The sequence below is a fragment of the Xenopus laevis genome, chromosome 4L (genome assembly GCF_017654675.1).
Source record: "Xenopus laevis strain J_2021 chromosome 4L, Xenopus_laevis_v10.1, whole genome shotgun sequence".
Taxonomy (NCBI): Eukaryota; Metazoa; Chordata; class Amphibia; order Anura; family Pipidae; genus Xenopus; species Xenopus laevis.
This window is the reverse complement of record NC_054377.1, coordinates 2,107,342-2,130,255: the sequence shown is the minus strand read 5'-3', so window position 1 is coordinate 2,130,255 and position 22,914 is coordinate 2,107,342. Positions and strand designations below refer to the sequence as shown.

At 40.8% G+C, this 22,914-nt stretch overlaps 1 protein-coding gene across 1 annotated transcript in view; it reads left to right on the top strand.

Moving 5' to 3' along the window:
* The first annotated feature begins 328 nt into the window (after positions 1-328).
* The window catches only part of lmo1.L (LIM domain only 1 L homeolog), a 44,136-nt gene continuing 21,550 nt past the window's right edge, over positions 329-22,914 (top strand). Inside the window, exon 1 of the mRNA XM_041589686.1 lies at positions 329-1,170. The gene's annotated coding sequence lies outside the window, so the exon portion shown is untranslated. The remainder of the gene's footprint in view (positions 1,171-22,914) is intronic.

Sequence of the window (22,914 nt, the reverse complement as noted above, 5' to 3'; positions counted from 1 at the left end):
GCGGAATATGCCTGGAAATCATGCACAGCCCTTCTTTATTTATCTTTAATAAATGAAAAAAAATTGTCATTTACTGGAGAGGCGTGTGGCCGGGGAAGGGGTTAAGTGAGGAATTTAAAGGGCAGGTTACGCCAGCCAAGCCAATAATGTTCCATTAGCAGCCACTTTAGGACGTGTCCTTTATTTCAGTGCCGAGTGCTTTTATGTTTCCTCTTTTATTTGTGTGTTGAAGAAAAGAGAGAGAGAGACGGCTTTCTCACATTGGCTGGGGGTGCTGGTGTCATCACTAGGCCCCTCCCCTCTCTCCCCTTTACACGCACACGTAGATACTCACACACTCACACACTCACTCACACACTCACTCACACACAGGCTGGCTGTGCTTTTGTGTTTTGTCAGAATTAATGAGAAAAGTTCTCTCGCCCTAGGGATAATTAGTGTCCTTGGAGTTAAATAAGCTAATACTTAGACACCTCTGGCACAGGCAATTATGTTTGTGTATTGAATAATTGATTCAAAGGAGGGGGAAGGGCTGCTAATCAGATCTGAGCATAATGAATTGATTTAATTAACAGGGGAATCGGAGGGTCTCTGGGAAATGCGTGCATTTATTCAGCAGCAGAAGGAGAGCTCGCAGCACATAAATTGAGAGAGAGAGAGAGCGCACACCAGGCTTCCAGCAGTCCCTTTCCCTCGGCGTACCCCCTCTCTCTGCTTGCAGGATATCATTTTAGATTTAAAGTGAATTCGAAAGGCACTCGACCAGCCGAGAGGCTCAGCACCACGACTCCCAGCCGTCCCTTTCCCTTTCCGTCTGTTTGATTCCAGCCTGGGGAGAGCGAAGCCGAAGAGAGACAGAGACTCCAATCCCCCTTTGCCATTATTATTTCTCCAGTTCTTCCTCTATCCTTAAGGGACTGGGATTGTGCCGTTGGCCGTGCCGTTCCCCCCCCCCCACCGGTGGAATTTTTTCATTTTCGCCTCGATGCAATCCAGGGGAAAAGTCAACCGTTGGTGCCAATAGAACTGGCTCGCCGGATAAGGACGACCGACTGCATAGGAAGCGCGTCTGTATTCCATAAAAACGTGCGGTGGAGGCTACTAGCGGAGGAGCGTCTACTCTCCAAGTCCCTTCAGCATCTGGGACGATGGTGTTGGACAAGGAGGAGGGTAAGTCTTGCTTCTATATATATATATATATATAGATATATACCGTGATAAAGGTCCAAATGTGGAACGAAACGTTGGTATGCATAGTGAAATAAACCATCACTAATAAGAAATATTGGAGTGCTTATCTTCTCAATCATTATATATATATATAATATATATATATATATATATATCTAGGTATAGGTGCATGCTGTCTGATAAATACTGCAGGGACCTGAGCTTGCCCACGTCTTACCTACAAGGCATGTTTGCTCCTGAACTTGACACGTCTAGAAAGTAAACACAACTGGGACTCCTTGGTGTCACTGCAGTCTCCTCTGTGGTCAGGAGGTCTCGTACATCTCAACGTGCCGCTTCTCTGTGACTTCCATATCGGCATCCCATGGCTTCTCATTGTTTTATCGTTCACCTCTCATTTTATGGAGGCAATATGTACAGTTAATAGCCTCCAGAATGGGCCCCCCATGGGCTGCACTCAAGATAATTAACTTTTCATGAAGGACATTGATGACAGGGTAGAAGTTTGGGATGCCAGAATATGGTTTCTCAAGAGCAACAAGAGTTTGCCTCTAAGGATGAACAGCAGATGGAAGTCAAGTTGTTTTTGCCCTATTATTTGGCAAAAGTCATGGTGAGCTTAGGAAGTAGTGTTTGGCACGGGGCAGTGGACTGGAATCGATTTCCAGAAGAAGTGGTACGAGCAAGGACACACTCAGGTTAGGATTATGGGTCTCCCAAGCATGAGGAACGCTCATAGAAACCTATAGCTCAGTAGGTTAGAAACACAGGTCTTCCCAGAGGGGCTGTTAGGGAATGGGCAGCCCAGATGGATTAGTAACTATAGAACCCATTAGGGAAAAGCAAACTAGAATCTACACAGGGATCTATTGAGATGAAACCTTAGTTTGACCATGAGATGCATCATTAATTGTTTGGGTTGGGGTAAGTTTCTGGGTTATCTTCATACACGGACCCCATGTCCTTATAAATAGCATTTAAAATCAACGTTTTGGCCTCTTTTTAGGACACATTGTTCAAAATGACACTCAATTGAATCCATGTATTGGCAAGCCAAAGTGGAAATGAAGGTCTTCTCACTTTGTGTCTCATAGAATGAGGAATGGGGAAAGTTGAGGTTGCTGAAGTTGTAACTTGCGTAGCCTAAGTGACACCAGAGAAAGAAAGGGTTAACAATACCAACGTGAGTGAGTGGTCAATCAGTCCCAGAATGGCCCCCAAACAGCTGCCGGGACTGGGTGTTTGCTGTCATTGTAGAAAGCCCTGAATAGTATCAATGTCACTGAAAGCACTCTCCCTCTGTAATTTCACCAGTCCTTCCACAAAGTGCCGCCTTTTTGTCCAGTAATTCCTTTTAATGGCCGGACAGATGTCTGTCATCTCTTTTAAGAAGAGAACAATTACTAGTGTCCTGATAGTCGGCGGCAACACTCATTGTTATTGTGTTGTTTTTGTATAACCAGATCCCCGGATGGGATCTTATTTCCCTGAAATAAAGTTGTGCCTCTGTGTTATGGAAGGACTCTCCCAACTCATTTGGTGCCAGACAGATATTTAATGCTTTGCTCCCTTTTTTATTTCAAGGTTGAGTCCATATTTTGTTGTTACATTTTGAAATTGCTCATTAGATTCTAGAGTGTTTTGTCTACATTGTGCGACGAATGGAGTAGACAATGGTGGTGGGACGGTACATCTGAAGAACTTTCATATATTATAATATCTATAAAGCTAAATAATAAAGATGGAACCCAGGCTCATTCCATCAAGTATTGGTGGCTTGAAATATACTGATCCATTGTTAAGGTATGATCTTGTGCTCTTATCCTACTCATGTTGACCTGAAAATGGGCTTCCATACTGTTTAGAGTAGAATAGAGATCCACGGATTTTGTCTGGCACATTCTTGGGTAGCAGAGAATGTGACATCAAATTTGCCTCCGTTCACTGACCCAATACTTCCTATGTCCAGAAGACTCCCACATCTTGCCCCAAAACACCCCCTAAATCTGGGTACCATCAAAAAAGATAAGCAAGGGGTACCAAGACTAAGAAGAATTGAGATACATTGCTTTTGTGGCCATCTCTAAGCAACAACCGGATAGATTAAGGGTCTTTACTATTTGGGTCGAAACTGTAGACCGTTGACGGACACTCATCATTACATTAACAGTAACAATCACATAAAAGTCGATGAAGTAGGTGAAAAAAGGTCAATAGTATGTAATAATATTATTTTATAGTCATTTGAAAGGTTACCCAACTGTCAGGATGAAGTTGGAAACCAGGTGCCCTTCAAACTCATTGAGATCCAGTTGGGGTCGAATGGTTGGGAAAGTTCGTGGGCAGAAATGCTCCAGAAATTCTCCAGTCCCTGTTATGTGTATCCTAAAAATACTTAGCAATAAAAAACCATGGGAGCAGGTCTATATGAATTCACACACGTACATAACATTGATGGGAGTTTGGGGTCTGCCCATTGATAAGAATAATTATCCGAGATTCAGAAGAACGCTCTTGGCGCTAAGAGACAGTATCACCCAAGTGTGATTTGGTTTAAAAATATAGACATTTGGCCAAAACCCTTTGAGGTTTGTGTGTTTTTATAGCCAAAGTTGTGTGTGCGCAGAACTACAAGACAAATAAACTGGTTTGTGTAAAGAAAATCTCATATTTACACTCAAATCCCTGACCTCATCCCAGTATATAAGAGAAATTGTCTCCAAATACTCTGAACTCATCATTGATCTGGATGGACCTATTGATATGTGTGCGAGTAGGACCCTCAAAGAAACACTATAAAGTTGGGGTCAAATTATGACCACCAGGGTTCAATTTGTATGTTATTTTCCTGTCTGTGTCTCTTCTGGGATCTTTGACTTCTGAGCAAACATGGAGTACGTTGGCTCCTGGGGAAAGTGACCCAAGTGAGGAGAGGACAATCTCTGTGTCCATTATTTTGGAATTAGATTGTAAACTGGATAGGACCATGCTGATTTCCAGACAGACGCATTCCGAGGAGATACATTTGCAATCTATTGAGATACATTTGCACCCAGATTTTTTTATTGTGTCTTACAGCAGTGGGGTTCTACAGTACGGAACTCCTCAAAACCTCTACTGTATATTAGTTGTAATGCCTTTGTATTGCTTTATTGAGGTTAGCCCCCCTATGGATCAATATAAATGTAAGTATACGCTTGTATCTCTTTTCAGCCTCAGACACAGTTTCCTTTAATATATTGAAAATCACCTCCCTGGTGACCCAACATCAAGTCGAATCACTATTATTCCTTATGTTGTACTGCGCCAATTAGCTTCCAATGAGATGCAGCACAATGAAGGGTAAAGCAATGATTTAACGAATACAAAGTGATACTAATGAAAGAGAGCGCCCTGCTCCAAAGAGCTTGCAATCTGGAGCTGACAAGGAACAGGAGCTTGTAAGCTGTTTTTTTAGGAAAGAATCAATTTAAAAGAAGGGAATTCAGCATGAAGGAAACAGCCAAGGAGAACCTAATTCAGTTAGTCTGGAGTGTTCTGAAACTGGAACCCGGTTTGCTGAGAAGATGTTTAAAGTAAGATCTAACAGAACAGCAATTATGATGAATATTGTGATAGTAGATATAGAAGACCAATATGGTTATGTGAAGGAAAGTTGGAAACTGTATGAACAACCAAAGCGCATTAGAGGTCTTAACCCCCGGGCAACTGTAATATCATCCACTTACAATGTTAAATAAAATACAGTTTATTGATTGATATCATAATATACCAGCAAGTTGGAAATACTATGGCAAGATGGAAACAGTAGGACAAGATGGAGACAGTAAAGCGAGATAGAAATAGTTGGGCAAGATGGAGACGGTAGATGGTAAGGCAAGATGGATATAGTAGAATACTATGAAAACAGTAGGGCAATAAGTTGAGCATAAGGAGAAAGTAGGACACAATGGAGACAGTAGGACAAGATGGAGACAGTAGGAAAAGATGGAGACCGTAGGGAAAGATGGATGGAGAAAGTAGGACACAATGGAGACAGTAGGGCAAGATGGCGATAGTAGGACAATATGGAGAGAGTATAGCAAGATGGAGTCAGTAGGGAAAGATGGAGACAGTAGGGTAAGATGGAGACAGTAGGACAAGATGGAGACAGTAGGATAAGATGGAGACAGTAGGACATGATGGAGACAGTAGGGCAAGATGGAGACAGTAGGGCAAGATGGAGACAGTAGGAGAAGATGGAGAAAGTAGGACATGATGGAGACAGGAGGACAAGATGGAGACAGTAGGGCAAGATGAGAAAGTATAGCAAGATGCAGACATATTAGATTCAATTTGGAAGGGAGTGGGGTAAAAGGAGAATAATATGGTGTTTAAACATGGCAGCTCCATATATAGCATGGATAATAATGGTGAGAAGGAAGGCAGGAGAGGAATAGTAACGCTTAAAATGAATGTTCTCCAACTGGGCTATTGTTGAAGTGCAGCTCCCAGCCTTCGCCAGTCAAGGCAGCTGTGGGGTTGTGGCTGAAAACCCATTTTGCAGTACCAGTGTCTGTCTAGAAAAACAGGCCCTGTAAACGCTAGAGACAACCCCCGCGCAGAGCTTGCCATCTATTCTTCCTCTGCATGTAGCTCATTATTAAGCTGAGAGAAGTATCACCCCTTCTGGATTGGCCTTTAACTCAATATCAGAGGAAGCCCTATACAAAATGCCACCCCCAAGTCTCGTTCCATGAGAGATAATTAGTACAGACACCCAGTCGCGACTTTGGGCTGATGTCAAACCTCACAGGACAGTCGAGGTCACCTTTGTCAAGTTCCTTGAGAAACCAGAGGAGCTGTTTATCCTTATCAACCCCTTCCCATCAATAATGGGGAACGTCTAAAGGGAAAGTTTTCTGCACATGGCAGCTCCAGTGCCCAAGTGATACTGCGGCCTAATTGGAGATTCTGTTTTAAGTATCATATTTTTCATTAAGCCATGATGTGCTGACTTAAAGGCACGGCGCAGCCCTTGCTGATCAATACATTTATGCTTAAAGCGCCCCTTTTAATCATGAGCTGCTCTGCGTCTCTAGCTAAAGGCAACATGAAGCCTCGGAACTTCCTTCGCTGATTGTTAGGGGAACAGCAGGGAGTCACTGAACATACGAAACAAAGTTTTTTTTAAGGTTTGATTTCCCCCCCCCCCCATCCTTTTCATTTAAAACCTCCATCAACTTCACTGATATTAAACCAAAGATGCACAGCACCATTATATAGAACATCAGGCACTCCTTTTTATGGCTGCCCAGCTGCAGACTGGATATTTAGGGAGAATTAGCAATGATTTGGGATTTACTGCCTGGAATTGTCTTCCTCCACAAAAGAGAGGAAATGAGTGCAATCATAAAGACCCCTGGGGTAATTTTATCTGCAATAGCCCCTATTAAATAGCACATGTCTAAGATCTGTTTAATTGCACCACTGGGTGCTGACTTGTAAGCATGGGGTGATTTTTGTAATTAGGGAGGCTAATTAAAGGCAGGGCGAATTCCTTGTATAATACCCCAGAACCCACAGCAGATAAATACAGGGCCAATTCCATGTATAATACCCCAGAACACACAGCAGATAAATACAGGGCCAATTCCATGTATAATACCCAGAACACACAGCAGATAAATACAGGACCAATTCCATGTATAATTCCCCAGAACACACAGCAGATAAATACAGAGCCAATTCCATGTATAATACCCCAGAACACACAGCAGATAAATACAGGACCAATTCCATGTATAATTCCCCAGAACACACAGCAGATAAATACAGAGCCAATTCCATGTATAATACCCCAGAACACACAGTAGATAAATACAGGGCCAATTCCATGTATAATACCCCAGAACACACAGCAGATAAATACAGGGCCAATTCCATGTATAAAACCCCAGAACACACAGCAGATAAATACAGGGCCAATTCCATGTATAATACCCCAGAACCCACAGCAGGATAAATACAGTGCCAATTCCATGTATAATATCCCAGAACCCACAGCAGATAAATACAGTACCAATTCCATGTATAATACCCCAGAACACACAGCAGATAAATACAGGGCCAATTCCATGTATAATACCCCAGAACACACAGCAGATAAATACAGGGCCAATTCCATGTATAATACCCCAGAACCCACAGCAGATAAATACAGTACCAATTCCATGTATAATATCCCAGAACCCACAGCAGATAAATACAGTGTCAATTCCATGTATAATACCCCAGAACACACAGCAGATAAATACAGGGCCAATTCCATGTATAATACCCCAGAACACACAGCAGATAAATACAGGGCCAATTCCATGTATAATACCCAGAACACACAGCAGATAAATACAGGACCAATTCCATGTATAATTCCCCAGAACACACAGCAGATAAATACAGAGCCAATTCCATGTATAATACCCCAGAACACACAGCAGATAAATACAGGGCCAATTCCATGTATAATACCCCAGAACACACAGCAGATAAATACGGTGACAATTCCATGTATAATACCCCAGAACCCACAGCAGATAAATACAGTACCAATTCCATGTATAATATCCCAGAACCCACAGCAGATAAATACAGTGTCAATTCCATGTATAATACCCCAGAACACACAGCAGATAAATACAGTGCCAATTCCATGTATAATACCCCAGAACCCACAGCAGATAAATACAGAGCCAATTCCATGTATAATACCCCAGAACCCACAGCAGATAAATACAGAGCCAATTCCATGTATAATACCCCAGAACCCACAGCAGATAAATACAGGACCAATTCCATGTATAATACCCCAGAACACACAGCAGATAAATACAGGGCCAATTCCATGTATAATACCCAGAACACACAGCAGGATAAATACAGGACCAATTCCATGTATAATACCCCAGAACACACAGCAGGATAAATACAGGACCAATTCCATGTATAATACCCCAGAACACACAGCAGATAAATACAGGGCCAATTCCATGTATAATACCCCAGAACCCACAGCAGATAAATACAGAGCCAATTCCATGTATAATACACCAGAACACACAGCAGATAAATACAGGGCCAATTGTGGAAGTTTTTGAGCAGAGAAGGGCTGTGAGTGTAGAATGAAATATTTGCCAGCGAGTCGCTCAAGGACGAGACCATTAGCCATTCCAAATGAAAGTGGTTTTAGAGCCAGGATAAGGGAAAACTAATTAAAATAAGGTATTGGCACTGTATATATATATATATATATATACCTCCCATCACCCACTCACATACAGACAGGCCCAATATGGGGGAAGGCTATTATGACTTCATTTAGGAAATGTTACTAAATGTATTACCCTACAAAAGTGATTAGTAATTCCCTTGATGAGCCAAATACGTAATCAATATGTACCAAGGAGTGAGAATTCTCACATACAATTGATATGAGCCCTAAGGGGCATATTTATCAAGGGTCTAATTTCCAATTGAAAAAACTTTCGAAATTCAAATTCAAAAAGACCAACCGAAAATTAAGTCAAAGTTTGGTTTTTTTTTCGTCGAATAGGTCAGTTTTTGATCTAATAGGTACGTATTCGGCCGAATCATACGAATCGAATTCGATTCGAAGTTTTCCCCCCAAAAAAACTTAGATTTTTCAAAGTCCACCAATTGACTCCAAATAGTTTCTAGGAGGTCTCCCATAGGCTAAAACAGCAATTCGGCAGGTTTGAGATGGCAAATGGTCAAAGTCAAATTTTTAAAGAGACAGTTTGATTTTTTTCAAATTTGAATCGAATTTGCACTATTCTCTAGTCGAAGTTCACAAAAAATTAGGGATGCACCAAATCCACTATTTTGGATTCGGCCGAACCCCACGAATCCTTCACGAAAGATTCGGCCAAATACCAAACCAAAACCGAATCCTAATTTGCATATGCAAATTAAGGGTTGAAAGGGGAGAATTGTTTTTACTTCCTTCTTTTGTAACAAAAAGTCATGCAATTTACCTCCCCGGCCCTAATTTGCATATGCAAATTAGGATTCGGTTCGGCCAGACAGAAGGATTCGGCCGAATCCAAATCCTGCTGAAAAAGGCAGAATCCTGGCAGAATCCCAAACCGAATCCTGGATTCGTTGCATCCCTACAAAAAATAGCTAGAAATTCGATTTTTTTTTTATTCGAAAATTCACCTCTACCTTTGATAAATCTGCCCCTAAGTAATAAGGATGAGTATATCAGTATATATTTGTGGTTAGACTGATAGAGGTAAGTCATTTAAGGTGGAAGGACACACTTTCCCTGCAGGGGGTTAAAGTAGCGGCTGTACAGAACGTTCCTCACCCGCCTCCCACCGAAATCGTATAATTTACGCCCCTGCGGCCGATGCAAGAAGTTATTTTTCAGGGGAAATCACATTTGGGCAGAAAGACGGGACATGAAACAGAATTTATGGTAAACTTTTGTTTGATGGATAATTCCTGCTTGTGGCTGAAACAATCAAATCTGAGACTGGAGTGGGGGGTCAGATTTCCCTCGTCTCATGAACCCCAAGACTGCGCCAGTCATTATTCTTTATGGGCAGGACAGTTGCAAACTGAAAAACCAATCGCCTGTTAAAGGCAAGAACTGGGGGGAGGGGATTGTAGGTGTCAGCAAGCAAGGAAAGGGTTAATAAGCAGATTCTCCTACATTTCTCTCAGCCGCAGGTACAAATATTTTTTATAAATAGATTAAAAGTTTAAGAGACAGAGGAGGAGCAGAATAGATTTTACCAACAACCCATGGCTTCCTACAGTATCTATCAATGTACTACAGCCTTCACCTCTGCTTAGCTTTGTGGGAAATGTAGTTCTACAATATCCAATGACATCCCCCAGATTTGTCATTTGTTTTTTTTATCAGCCCAAATGTTACAAATCCCAAGCAACTTTCCCCATTATCAGACTTTAATTAAAAACACTGCCTTGTTGCTGGGGTGTTTGGGGAGGGGTGGGTCACTGACCCCAGCAGACAATGATCCTATTAAAGGGCATGTAAAGGTAAAAAAATAAAATCCCATTTTTACTTGCTTTAATAAAAAAGAAACCTATTTCCAATATACTTTAATTAAAAAATGTGTACTGTTTTTATAAGAAACCTGACTGTATGCAGTGAAATTCTCCCTTCATTTACTGCTGTGGATAGGAATTGTCAGACGGTCCCTAACTGCTCTGCAGGGAAACAATCATACTTATGTACAGCAGGGGGAGCCCCCGCCTTACTTCCCAGCCATGCAGAACTCAAGCAGCTTTGTTTGTTTCCCTGTAGAGCAGTCGGCGACTGTGTAGAGATTTGTATTGGATTTTATTTTTGCCTTTACATCCCCTTTACTGTTTCCAACTCCAGCTGCAGGGACAAAGATCATGGAGCCAGATTTAAACAGATAAACTGGGATTCTATTTGGAGGATTATTTCGCTGCAGCCACTGGTTCTGCAGAGTTGGAGAAAGTTTATATTAAACAATACAAAAACTATAAAATCCACATTAGATTACATGACAACACAGGAGCCAGTGCAGTCTGTATATTCTGATTATTAATCAGTCTTGTTGTATTGGCTTCTGGCAGATATTACTTGACTTGTGCTGTTTTGATCATTTATGACGATCCCTAAGCAGCCCAGATCACACTGAGCATGTGCACAGTCTTGGTCTTGCAAAGATGTATAACAAAGTTACAAGATGGTGACCCCCGGTGGCCAACTTTGAAAGCATAAATCATTTGTTTGATTAGACTTGTGGTGCAGTAAGTTCATGTTTATGTTTAGTATACAAAATACAGCATTTCTAGCCTTATTCTATTTTACACTTGACTTCCCCTTTAAGTGTGAGGCTTTTATTTTTATTCTTATTGCTTATGTCTCTCTTTAGGGATTTGCTGCTCGTTAGGGCCCCAGTGCAGCAGCAGCAGATAGAAAGGTCGCAGTATTTCTCCCCTCCAGTTTGTGCTGCTGCTGCACTGTCAGACATGCAGGTGGCGCTACTGAGCAACTTTTCAATTCACAATGACAGGAGAATAAAAGGGTCTGTGGGAAATCTGTGCATTTATTTAGGGGCAGGAGTACAAAGCAGTGAAACTGAACAAAAGAAAAGCAGTGGCAGCAGAGACAATGCAGCAAAGTCTCCTGTTTGGCTGAATATTAAAGGCGAGGACGGCGTGAAAACAAATCCCATTCCCCTCCGGTTACTGGGGATCAGCTGAATTTGCGCCGGTAAAAATTATGGTTGATCCCAATGTTATTAATAGGGAATAAAGATAAATATATAGGAAGGTCAGTGATCCCAATGTTATTAATAGGAAATAAAGATAAATATATAGGAAGGTCAGTGATCCCAATGTTATTAATAGGGAATAAAGATAAATATATAGGAAGGTCAGTGATCCCAATGTTATTAATAGGGAATAAAGATAAATATATAGGAAGGTCAGTGATCCCAATGTTATTAATAGGGAATAAAGATAAATATATAGGAAGGTCAGTGATCCCAATGTTATTAATAGGGAATAAAGATAAATATATAGGAAGGTCAGTGATCCCAATGTTATTAATAGGGAATAAAGATAAATATATAGGAAGGCCAGTGATCCCAATGTTATTAATAGGGAATAAAGATAAATATATAGGAAGGTCAGTGATCCCAATGTTATTAATAGGGAATAAAGATAAATATATAGGAAGGTCAGTGATCCCAATGTTATTAATAGGGAATAAAGATAAATATATAGGAAGGTCAGTGATCCCAATGTTATTAAAGGGGAATAAAGATAAATATATAGGAAGGTCAGTGATCCCAATGTTATTAATAGGGAATAAAGATAAATATATAGGAAGGTCAGTGATCCCAATGTTATTAAAGGGGAATAAAGATAAATATATAGGAAGGTCAGTGATCCCAATGTTATTAATAGGGAATAAAGATAAATATATAGGAAGGTCAGTGATCCCAATGTTATTAATAGGGAATAAAGATAAATATATAGGAAGGCCGGTGATCCCAATGTTATTAATAGGGAATAAAGATAAATATATAGGAAGGTCAGTGATCCCAATGTTATTAATAGGGAATAAAGATAAATATATAGGAAGGCCAGTGATCCCAATGTTATTAATAGGGAATAAAGATAAATATATAGGAAGGCCGGTATTTATTTCCAGAAAAGGTGACAACCCTAGGGTGATTGTACCTTTCCAGTCGGACAGTTTGGGAAGGAACAGCCAGGAATTCATTGTTTCAAAGTAGAAAAAATCTGGGGGATCACTTTATCCAGGAAACGGGGTCACTTTTTATCCCTGTTAGCGGCTCCATAGACTAATGAATAATGAAGAGTTATGCAATGAATATGCATGAACCCTGCTCTTCTTTAAAGGAGAACTGCACCCAAAAACTGCTTTTTTGACTTAGAAAATATTGTCCCTGTTGAAAGCAGTGTCTGGCTGTTTACATTCTCTGAACTGTTGGTTCTCGCTCGTAAAACAATGTGGCCGCAGTTGGGTGAGATGGAAATGTAGTGTAAGTTAAAAAGTTGTTGTTTCATGGAAAGCCTCAATTTGAATTGATGGGTTTATTAGTCCTTTAATGTATCAGTGCTGGGAGTCTGTTCCCTGTATCTATCCCCCTGTTCCTGCTGAATTGTGCTTAGTACAGGGGAAACCTATGTACCATAGTTTTATGGGATCTCTCTGTACAGACTATGAGCAAACTTAGGGGCTGTTCCTGCTGAATTGTGCTTAGTACAGGGAATACCTATGTGCCATAGTTTTATGGGATCTCTCTGTACAGACTATGAGCAAACTTAGGGGACTGTTCCTGCTGAATTGTGCTTAGTACAGAGGAATACCTATGTACCATAGTTTTATGGGATCTCTCTGTACAGACTATGAGCAAACCTAGGGGACTATTCCTGCTGAATTGTGCTTAGTACAGGGAATACCTATGTGCCATAGTTTTATGGGATCTCTCTGTACAGACTATGAGCAAACTTAGGGGACTGTTCCTGCTGAATTGTGCTTAGTACAGAGGAATACCTATGTACCATAGTTTTATGGGATCTCTCTGTACAGACTATGAGCAAACTTAGGGGCTGTTCCTGCTGAATTGTGCTTAGTACAGGGAATACCTATGCTGCCATAGTTTTATGGGATCTCTCTGTACAGACTATGAGCAAACTTAGGGACTGTTCCTGCTGAATTGTGCTTAGTACAGGGAATACCTATGCTGCCATAGTTTTATGGGATCTCTCTGTACAGACTATGAGCAAACTTAGGGGACTGTTCCTGCTGAATTGTGCTTAGTACAGGGAATACCTATGCTGCCATAGTTTTATGGGATCTCTCTGTACAGACTATGAGCAAACCTAGGGGACTATTCCTGCTGAATTGTGCTTAGTACAGGGAATACCTATGTACCATAGTTTTATGGGATCTCTCTGTACAGACTATGAGCAAACTTAGGGACTGTTCCTGCTGAATTGTGCTTAGTACAGGGAATACCTATGCTGCCATAGTTTTATGGGATCTCTCTGTACAGACTATGAGCAAACTTAGGGGACTGTTCCTGCTGAATTGTGCTTAGTACAGGGAATACCTATGCTGCCATAGTTTTATAGGTTGGTTGTTCCTGCAATGTAAATGTAAATATATCTCACAGCAAACCCCCCTCCCAAAATATTAAAACGTCCTTCACATTGTGCAGCAGATCCCCCCCCCCCATGATTTAAAGTGACGGATGACAGTGGGGAATCGGCCGAGTAGTTAAATAACTGGTATTGAGCTTTGTTCCTGTAATTGGTTTTATGTCACCGCACAAGTAAAATTACTTTTTGGTATTAACTAGAAATGTCATCACTTCCCCTTAAATGGAAGGAGTGTTAATCCAGACCCAAGAGGTAGCGGCCACCAGGTAGCCCTGTAATGGCACGGGAGTCGTATAAAGGGTAAATCCACCTTGAACAGAACATTTAATGAGGTATAGGTAATAATAATAAGAGGATTTGCATTTGGATGAATTTTTCCTTCTTTAGTTTCGCCATTTTTTCCAGTTTACTTTAGTAATGACTATTTGGTTTCTAGGGTTAATGGTCCTAGCAACCAGGTTTTACTACTATGTAAGATGAATAGGTTATCTTCAATCTCTGACTGATCCTTGCATTACGGGGGGTGCTGTCTGATTGAATTTGAGACGTGATTGGCTGCCTGTGGCTGACATTGGAGTAGCCTATAAGGGGCAGATTTATCGATGGTTAAAGTGAAAATTCGAATTTCGAGCAAATTTTTGCGTACTTCAACTAGGGAATAGTCCAAATTAGATTTGAAAAAAATGTGAAAATTCAAATTTCGAAATTTATGTACTGTCGCTTTAAAAATTCGAGATTGACCATTCGCTATCTAAAACTGCCGAATTGCTGTTTTGGCCTATGGGGGACCTCGACCCTTGATAAATCTCCCCTGCACTGAGCCAGGGAGCTCACAGAAGTCTGTCAATCATCCCAAAAACCTTCCCCCAAATTTATCTGCAAAATTTCTGAGATTCATAAGAAGATTCTTTCATTCCTTATCCTGGATTTATACTTATATGGCATTGCAATAGGAAGTTCGTTCTCTTGATACAATGTATCAGTCTCAATGCAGCACAGGATACACAGTAGATAACAGATAAGTACTACTATAGTTTATATAAACAAGCTGCTGTGTAGCCATGGGGGCAGCCATTCAAGCACAGGATACACAGTAGATAACAGATAAGTACTACTATAGTTTATATAAATAAGCTGCTGTGTAGCCATGGGGGCAGCCATTCAAGCACAGGACACACAGTAGATAACAGTTAAGTACTACTATAGTTTAGATAAACAAGCTGCTGTGTAGCCATGGGGGCAGCCATTCAAGCACAGGATACACAGTAGATAACAGATAAGTACTACTATAGTTTATATAAACAAGCTGTTGTGTAGCCATGGGGGCAGCCATTCAAGCACAGGATACACAGTAGATAACAGATAAGTACTACTATAGTTTATATAAACAAACTGCTGTGTAGCCATGGGGGCAGCCATTCAAGCACAGGACACACAGTAGATAACAGATAAGTACTACTATAGTTTATATAAACAAGCTGCGGTGTAGCCATGGGGGCAGCCATTCAAGCACAGGATACACAGTAGATAACAGATAAGTACTACTATAGTTTATATAAACAAGCTGCTGTGTAGCCATGGGGGCAGCCATTCAAGCACAGGATACACAGTAGATAACAGATAAGTACTACTATAGTTTATATAAACAAGCTGCTGTGTAGCCATGGGGGCAGCCATTTAAGCACAGGATACACAGTAGATAACAGATAAGTACTACTATAGTTTATATAAACAAGCTGCTGTGTAGCCATGGGGGCAGCCATTCAAGCACAGGATACACAGATAAAAGTTTCCTCTATGATTCATGGACTGGGAATGGACTCGGGAAATGGACTCGGGGGAATGGACTAGGAATAAACTGGAAATGGACTTGGGGAATGGACTGGGAATGGACTCGGGGAATGGACTCGGGGAATGGACTCGGGGAATGGACTGGGAATGGACTTAGGGAATGGACTGGGAATGGACTCGGGGAATGAACTGGGAATGGACTCGGGGAATGGACTCAGGGAATGGACTGGGAATGGACTCGGGGAATGGACTCTGGGAATGGGCTGGGAATGGACTGGGAATGGACTGGGAATGGACTAGGAATGGACTCAGGGAATGGACTGGGGAAATTGATTCGAGAATGGACTCCAGGAATGGACTCGGAGATGGGGCTGAATGGAATGGATGGGGCTGCTTTTATGGGCTATTGGCTGAGCAATAGGACCAATGTAAAAGGTGATACATTTGTCATTAGTAGAGAGATGCGCGGGGGCTTGTCATTCAGTCAATACAAAATTAACTACTCCTGCTGCACAATTACCCACAATGCCGAGTGCTCTTTAGCTGCATTAGGACTCAGAGCTCACATCCCCTGCCGCTTCTTTGCCTAAAAGCTTCACCCTTTGTGCACCGGGGCCCAGGGAGACAAATCGGCGGCTGTTTTTTTTTTTTAACACGGGACCAGTTTTGCCTCGGTTGTGTCCTAATGTAAAACCTGCTCATTAAGGATTAAATATTTATAAAGTATTTATATAGTAACCCTACCCATAAAGGGTACATTTTACTACGTTATAGAATGTTCTATTTATAGCAATGTTTCAATTGGTCTTTGTTTTTTTCATTTTATATATATATATATATATATATATATATATATATATATATATATATATAAATAAATATATAGCAAAGCACGAGACTATAAAAAGCGCCCGTCTGCACATCACTAATATTTATATATATTTGCTTCCCTCTTCCACCAGCTTTCAAATAGGGGTCAGCACCCCCAAAAAAAATTGCTTAGTGCGACTACAATTTTATAGTTGTTGTTAAATTTTATTACTTATATTTATATTCAGCCCCTCTTCTCTCTTGTTCAAACCACTGCTTGGTTGCTAGGTTAAATTGGACCCTAGCAACCAGCAGTTCAGGTGCTAAAAAGCCAAACTGAGAGCTGCTGAACGAAACGTTAAAACAATAAAAAAAAAACAAAGACCAATCGCAATTTGACTCACTGTCATTCTTAATCAACATGATTGAACTAGCCCTTTATGCTGCTCTTATCTTATATATACACAGTCCAAGCATGAGCAACTTATCTTTATAACTGAGATCCTTTATTCCCTTTATTAATTTAGTTGCCTTTCTCTGTCCCTTCTGTATCTCCAGTAAGCCTATATGGGTATGGCCAAAACTGCTATTTCAGGCACAATAAACAAATAACTTCAGAGTGGGGTTACCAGGAGTTGCAGATGGGGGTTCCTCCAGGTTTCCCCTGGTTCAATTGGAGGGATATGGAACAGGAGGTGGGGCAAATGTACTGGTGCCAGGTGCAACTATAGAGAAGTACAAAGTATCTTCTTAAAGGGGAACATCCCAAGTTACTTCTCAATATCCATTCATTCTCTTGTTCTCTTCTCTGCACTGCTGCCTCTGACTCCTGATACAACTTCCCAATATCCATTCATTCCTCATTCTCACTGGGTTTATAGTTCTGTGTAACTGTCATTGTGTCTGTCCCTTTCTCTTCTCTGCACTGCTGCTTCTGACTCCTGATACAACTTCCCAATATCCATTCATTCCTCATTCTCACTGGGTTTATAGTTCTGTGTAACTGTCATTGTGTCTGTCCCTTTCTCTGCACTGCTGCTTCTGACTCCTGATACAACTTCCCAATATCCATTCATTCCTCATTCTCACTGGGTTTATAGTTCTGTGTAACTGTCATTGTGTCTGTCCCTTTCTCTTCTCTGCACTGCTGCTTCTGACTCCTGATACAACTTCCCAATATCCATTCATTCCTCATTCTCACTGGGTTTATAGTTCTGTGTAACTGTCATTGTGTCTGTCCCTTTCTCTTCTCTGCACTGCTGCTTCTGACTCCTGATACAACTTCCCAATATCCATTCATTCCTCATTCTCACTGGGTTTATAGTTCTGTGTAACTGTCATTGTGTCTGTCCCTTTCTCTTCTCTGCACTGCTGCTTCTGACTCCTGATACAACTTCCCAATATCCATTCATTCCTCATTCTCACTGGGTTTATAGTTCTGTGTAACTGTCATTGTGTCTGTCCCTTTCTCTTCTCTGCACTGCTGCCTCTGACTCCTGATACAACTTCCCAATATCCATTCATTCCTCATTCTCACTGGGTTTATAGTTCTGTGTAACTGTCATTGTGTCTGTCCCTTTCTCTGCACTGCTGCCTCTGACTCCTGATACAACTTCCCAATATCCATTCATTCCTCATTCTCACTGGGTTTATAGTTCTGTGTAACTGTCATTGTGTCTGTCCCTTTCTCTTCTCTGCACTGCTGCTTCTGACTCCTGATACAACTTCCCAATATCCATTCATTCCTCATTCTCACTGGGTTTATAGTTCTGTGTAACTGTCATTGTGTCTGTCCCTTTCTCTGCACTGCTGCCTCTGACTCCTGATACAACTTCCCAATATCCATTCATTCCTCATTCTCACTGGGTTTATAGTTCTGTGTAACTGTCATTGTGTCTGTCCCTTTCTCTGCACTGCTGCCTCTGACTCCTGATACAACTTCCCAATATCCATTCATTCCTCAGTCTCACTGGGTTTATAGTTCTGCGTCATTGCTATTGTCTGTCACTATCTGTCCGTTTCTGCTGTCTGCACTGCTGGCTCTGACTCCTGAAACGATGTAGCAGAAGCAGCTGATTAACAGACCTGCAGGAGAAGTGGCTGCTGCTACAGGTGAAACAAGATTGATAAGGAGTTTACTATGAGCGGCATCATTCTATCTCCCCTTTGATGTTTTGCCTATGGATTAGTGGAGTAAATAGGTCCCCCTGTACCCCGAGTGCGTCACGCTACGAGATTACAATAAGAACATTTCCGAGGCGCCAGCAATGGGTTTAACACAAGTCACACAAAATGTACTTAAACCTCTCCCAATAAAACCCAATTTACTCCCATTCAAACTCAAATAGGAAGCGAGGGGGAGGGGGGAGGAAGTTGCCTTTTTTTGGCGTTTGTCTGAAATCCAAATTTTTATGATGATTATTTACTCACATTGTTTGAGCGGGGGCTGGGGACGAGTGATTTGGAAATATTTCGGATAAATACTCGGCGGTGATCTATCAAGCGGCGTAATAAAAACCTGGGGCTGCAGGCTGTGATTTTATTCTCAAATAATCAGAATTGCTTTTTTCTTTTTGCTGCCGTTGCCATGGTAATTCAGCGGCGGAGCTGTGTTCTATTGATTTAGAAAGTGGACAGTAATATTTCTTTTGTGTTATTCTTTAAGTCGAGGTGAATTTCTAATTTCCACTTTTAGATTACTTTCAGAATTTCCCAAATCCTTCCCTGGTTTTTGCTCCCCCCGCAACGCCGCTGTTTTGTATTGAGTATTATTGAATATTATTGAGTATTATTGAGTATTATTGAGTAGTATTGAATATTATTGAGTATTATTGAATATTATTGAGTATTATTGAGTATTATTGAATATTATTAAGTATTATTGAATATTATTGAGTATTATTGAGTATTATTGAATATTATTGAGTATTATTGAATATTATTGAGTAGTATTGAGTATTATTGAGTAGTATTGAGCATTATTGAATAGTATTGAGTATTATTGAGTATTGTTGAATATTATTGAGTATTATTGAGTAGTATTGAGTGTTATTGAGTATTATTGAGTATTATTGAGTATTATTGAGTATTATTGAATATTGAGTATTATTGAGTATTATTGAGTAGTATTGAGTATTATTGAGTATTATTGAATAGTATTGAGTATTATTGAGTAGTATTGAGTATTATTGAGTAGTATTGAGTAGTATTGAGTATTATTGAGTAGTATTGACTATTATTGAATATTATTGAGTATTATTGAGCATTATTCAAAATGAAACTCGCAAGTCTCCGATATTGAAACAACATCTTCGTCTCCGCGTCTCTCAGCTGCGGCGAATGTTTAGTCTGTGGGAACAGTGAGCATGGAGGGGGGTCATTTAATGGAGGGGGTCTGAGAGGCTTTGACTCTCAGCAGAGGGGGGATTATTTTGGTTTTATAAACCCCACGGAGGCTGGAGATATAACTGAATGAGTGGAGGCAAAATGTACCCCAGTATCTGCACTGACTGCTGCAAATAGTGATAGAGGCCCAGACTAAAAACTTAGGGGAGTGTTTATTAACATTAGAGACAAACATCAGCCAATCAGCAATTAGATTTGACCGGTCTCCTGCAAATTAGAAAACAAAAGCAAAGATCTGATTGGTTGCTATGGAAAATATCCCCCTCACAGTCACCCCATGATATGCTGAGACTAAGTGGCTTATTCACTTTGCCTCCTGCAAAAAAAACATTTTCAACCTCAAACTGGTATGTATATATGTATGTATGTATGTATGTATGTATGTATGTTTGTATGTATGTATATATGTATGTATGTATGTATGTATATATGTAGGTATGTATGTATGTATGTATGTATGTATGTATGTATGTATGTATGTTTGTATGTATGTATATATGTATGTATGTATGTATGTATATATGTATGTATGTATGTATGTATGTATGTATGTATGTATGTATGTATGTTTGTATGTATGTATATATGTATGTATGTATGTATGTATGTATGTATGTTTGTATGTATGTATATATGTATGTATGTATGTATGTATATATGTATGTATGTATGTATGTATATAAGTATGTATGTATGGGTGCAGGTAACAGGCAGGTGTTAGTGTGGACAGGAGGGAGGGTGTGGGTGCAGGCAGTGTGGGTGCAGGTGTAAGTAGGGTGCTAGTGTCAGCAGGACGGTGGGTGTGGGTGAAGGCAGTAGTTAAGGTGGTAGTGTGAGCAGGAGGGAGGATCTGGGTGCAGGAAGCCAAGGTGCTGGGGTCAGTGAGAGGGAGGGTGTGGGTGCAGGCAGTAGCTAGGATGCTAGTGTTAACAGGTGGAAGGGTGGAAGGGTGTGGGTGCAGTCAGTGTGGGTGCAGGTGTAGGTAGGGTGCTAGTGTGAGGGGAAGGGATGGTGTGGGTGCAGACAGTAGCTAGGGTGCTAGTGTCAACAGGTGGGAGTTTGTGGGTGCAGGCAGTAGATAGGCCCCATTTTCTATGTAGGAACAAGAAGGAACGTGCATCATGCGGCAGCTTCATGGGTCGACTTCATGTACCAACAGAGCAAGAACGAATTCTTTACCCCTCAGGTACAGACAGGAGGTTGGTAACAGAACAAGTAACAATATATCCGTCCCTAGGGCGGCAGCATCAGTGCTTATTATATACAGTTTTCTCCACTTTGTTTGAGACCCTCATGTAACTGTCACATAGTTGTGTGAAGTCCCTTGTCTGTAGGTCTGTCTGTCCCCCCAGTAGCACTTTATTAGTGACTAATAATAATCAGCAGCTGTGGGGAAGGAACCGGAGATTGTTACAATGTAACGAGGATCAATCGGGGGCCAATCTCCCTGCGCCTCAATCTCAGCCCATTTACTGTCCATTAATGGAATTCTAAAGAACCTGCCTGAATGGGCTCCAGTTCCCAAGGCTTTTATGTACAGGGGCTCCAGCTGCAGGCGGAATGGACATAGTTGTGTGTTAAAGCTCTAACCCATTTGTTGAATTTACAGACACCAACATCCTCTGTAACTAAACCCAAAAACTGATTTAATCTGAACTTAATTAGCATGGCACTTTCAAAATTATTTTTAAGATATTTGCATTTTTAGACTGCTAGTACCAGGATCAACTGAGTCAGTATCCTAAGGGTTAACGGATATAGGAAAGTCACTGACACTCGGACCTTCAGAGTTGCTGAGCCTGGTATTAGAAGTCTAAAATTGCAAATATCTCAAAAACCACTAAAAATAGAACATTCATGTAAATAGCAAACAGTATTTTGGGGGTATACATTTCCTTTTTAAAGGAACAGATCACAATGCTTGAATGGAGCTGGAGATGGGAACAAAATTGAGGGTGTTTAATAATCTTCAGGACTACAACTCCCAGCATTCCCCACAGCCCTGAGAGAAGAGTGATATTTCCAAGTCTAGGGTGGGATTAAAGGAGCCAGAGGGTTTCCTGGGGGCTGATACCAACAGGGTCGGCTCTGACACCGATTGGTCCATGAAGAATGAGGTTGAACTGAACGATATTCTATACGCCCCCCATTGATTGGGCTCCTTACAGAGATTAATGGGCCACTTAATGCCCCGAGTGGCAACAGTGAGAAGCCAATTGTCAAAATTCAGCCTCAAAACTATAGGCCAGTTAGTCTGACGTCAGTATTAGGAAAGCTTTTCGAAGGGTTAATAAAGGATAAGATACTGGACTTCATAGCAAATCATAATACTATGAGTTTGTGCCAGCATGGTTTTATGCGTAATAGATCTTGCCAGACTAACTTAATTTCTTTTTATGAGAATGTAAGTAGAGACCTCGATTCTGGGATGGCAGTGGATGTGATTTACTTAGACTTTGCTAAAGCATTTGATACAGTGCCACACAAAAGGTTACTGGTTAAATGAAGGAATGTTGGCCTGGAACATAGTATTTGTACCTGGATAGCGAACTGGCTAAAAGATAGACTACAAAGAGTGGTGGTAAATGGAACATTTTCTAATTGGACCAGTGTTGTTAGTGGAGTACCGCAGGGCTCTGTACTAGGTCCCTTGCTTTTCAACTTGTTTATTAATGACCTGGAGGTGGCCATTGAAAGTACTGTTTCTATTTTTGCAGATGAGACTAAATTGTGCAGAACTATAGGTTCCATGCAGGATGCTGCCACTTTGCAAAGTGATCTGTCTAAACTGGAAAACTGGGCAGCAAACTGGAAAATGAGGTTCAATGTTGATAAATGCAAGGTTATGCACTTTGGCAAAAATAATATAAATGCAAGTTATACACTAAATGGCAATGTGTTGGGAGTTTCCTTAAATGAAAAGGATCTAGGGGTCTTTGTAGATAACACGTTGTCTAATTCTGGGCAGTGTCAATCTGTGGCTACTAAAGCAAATAAAGTTCTGTCTTGCATAAAAAA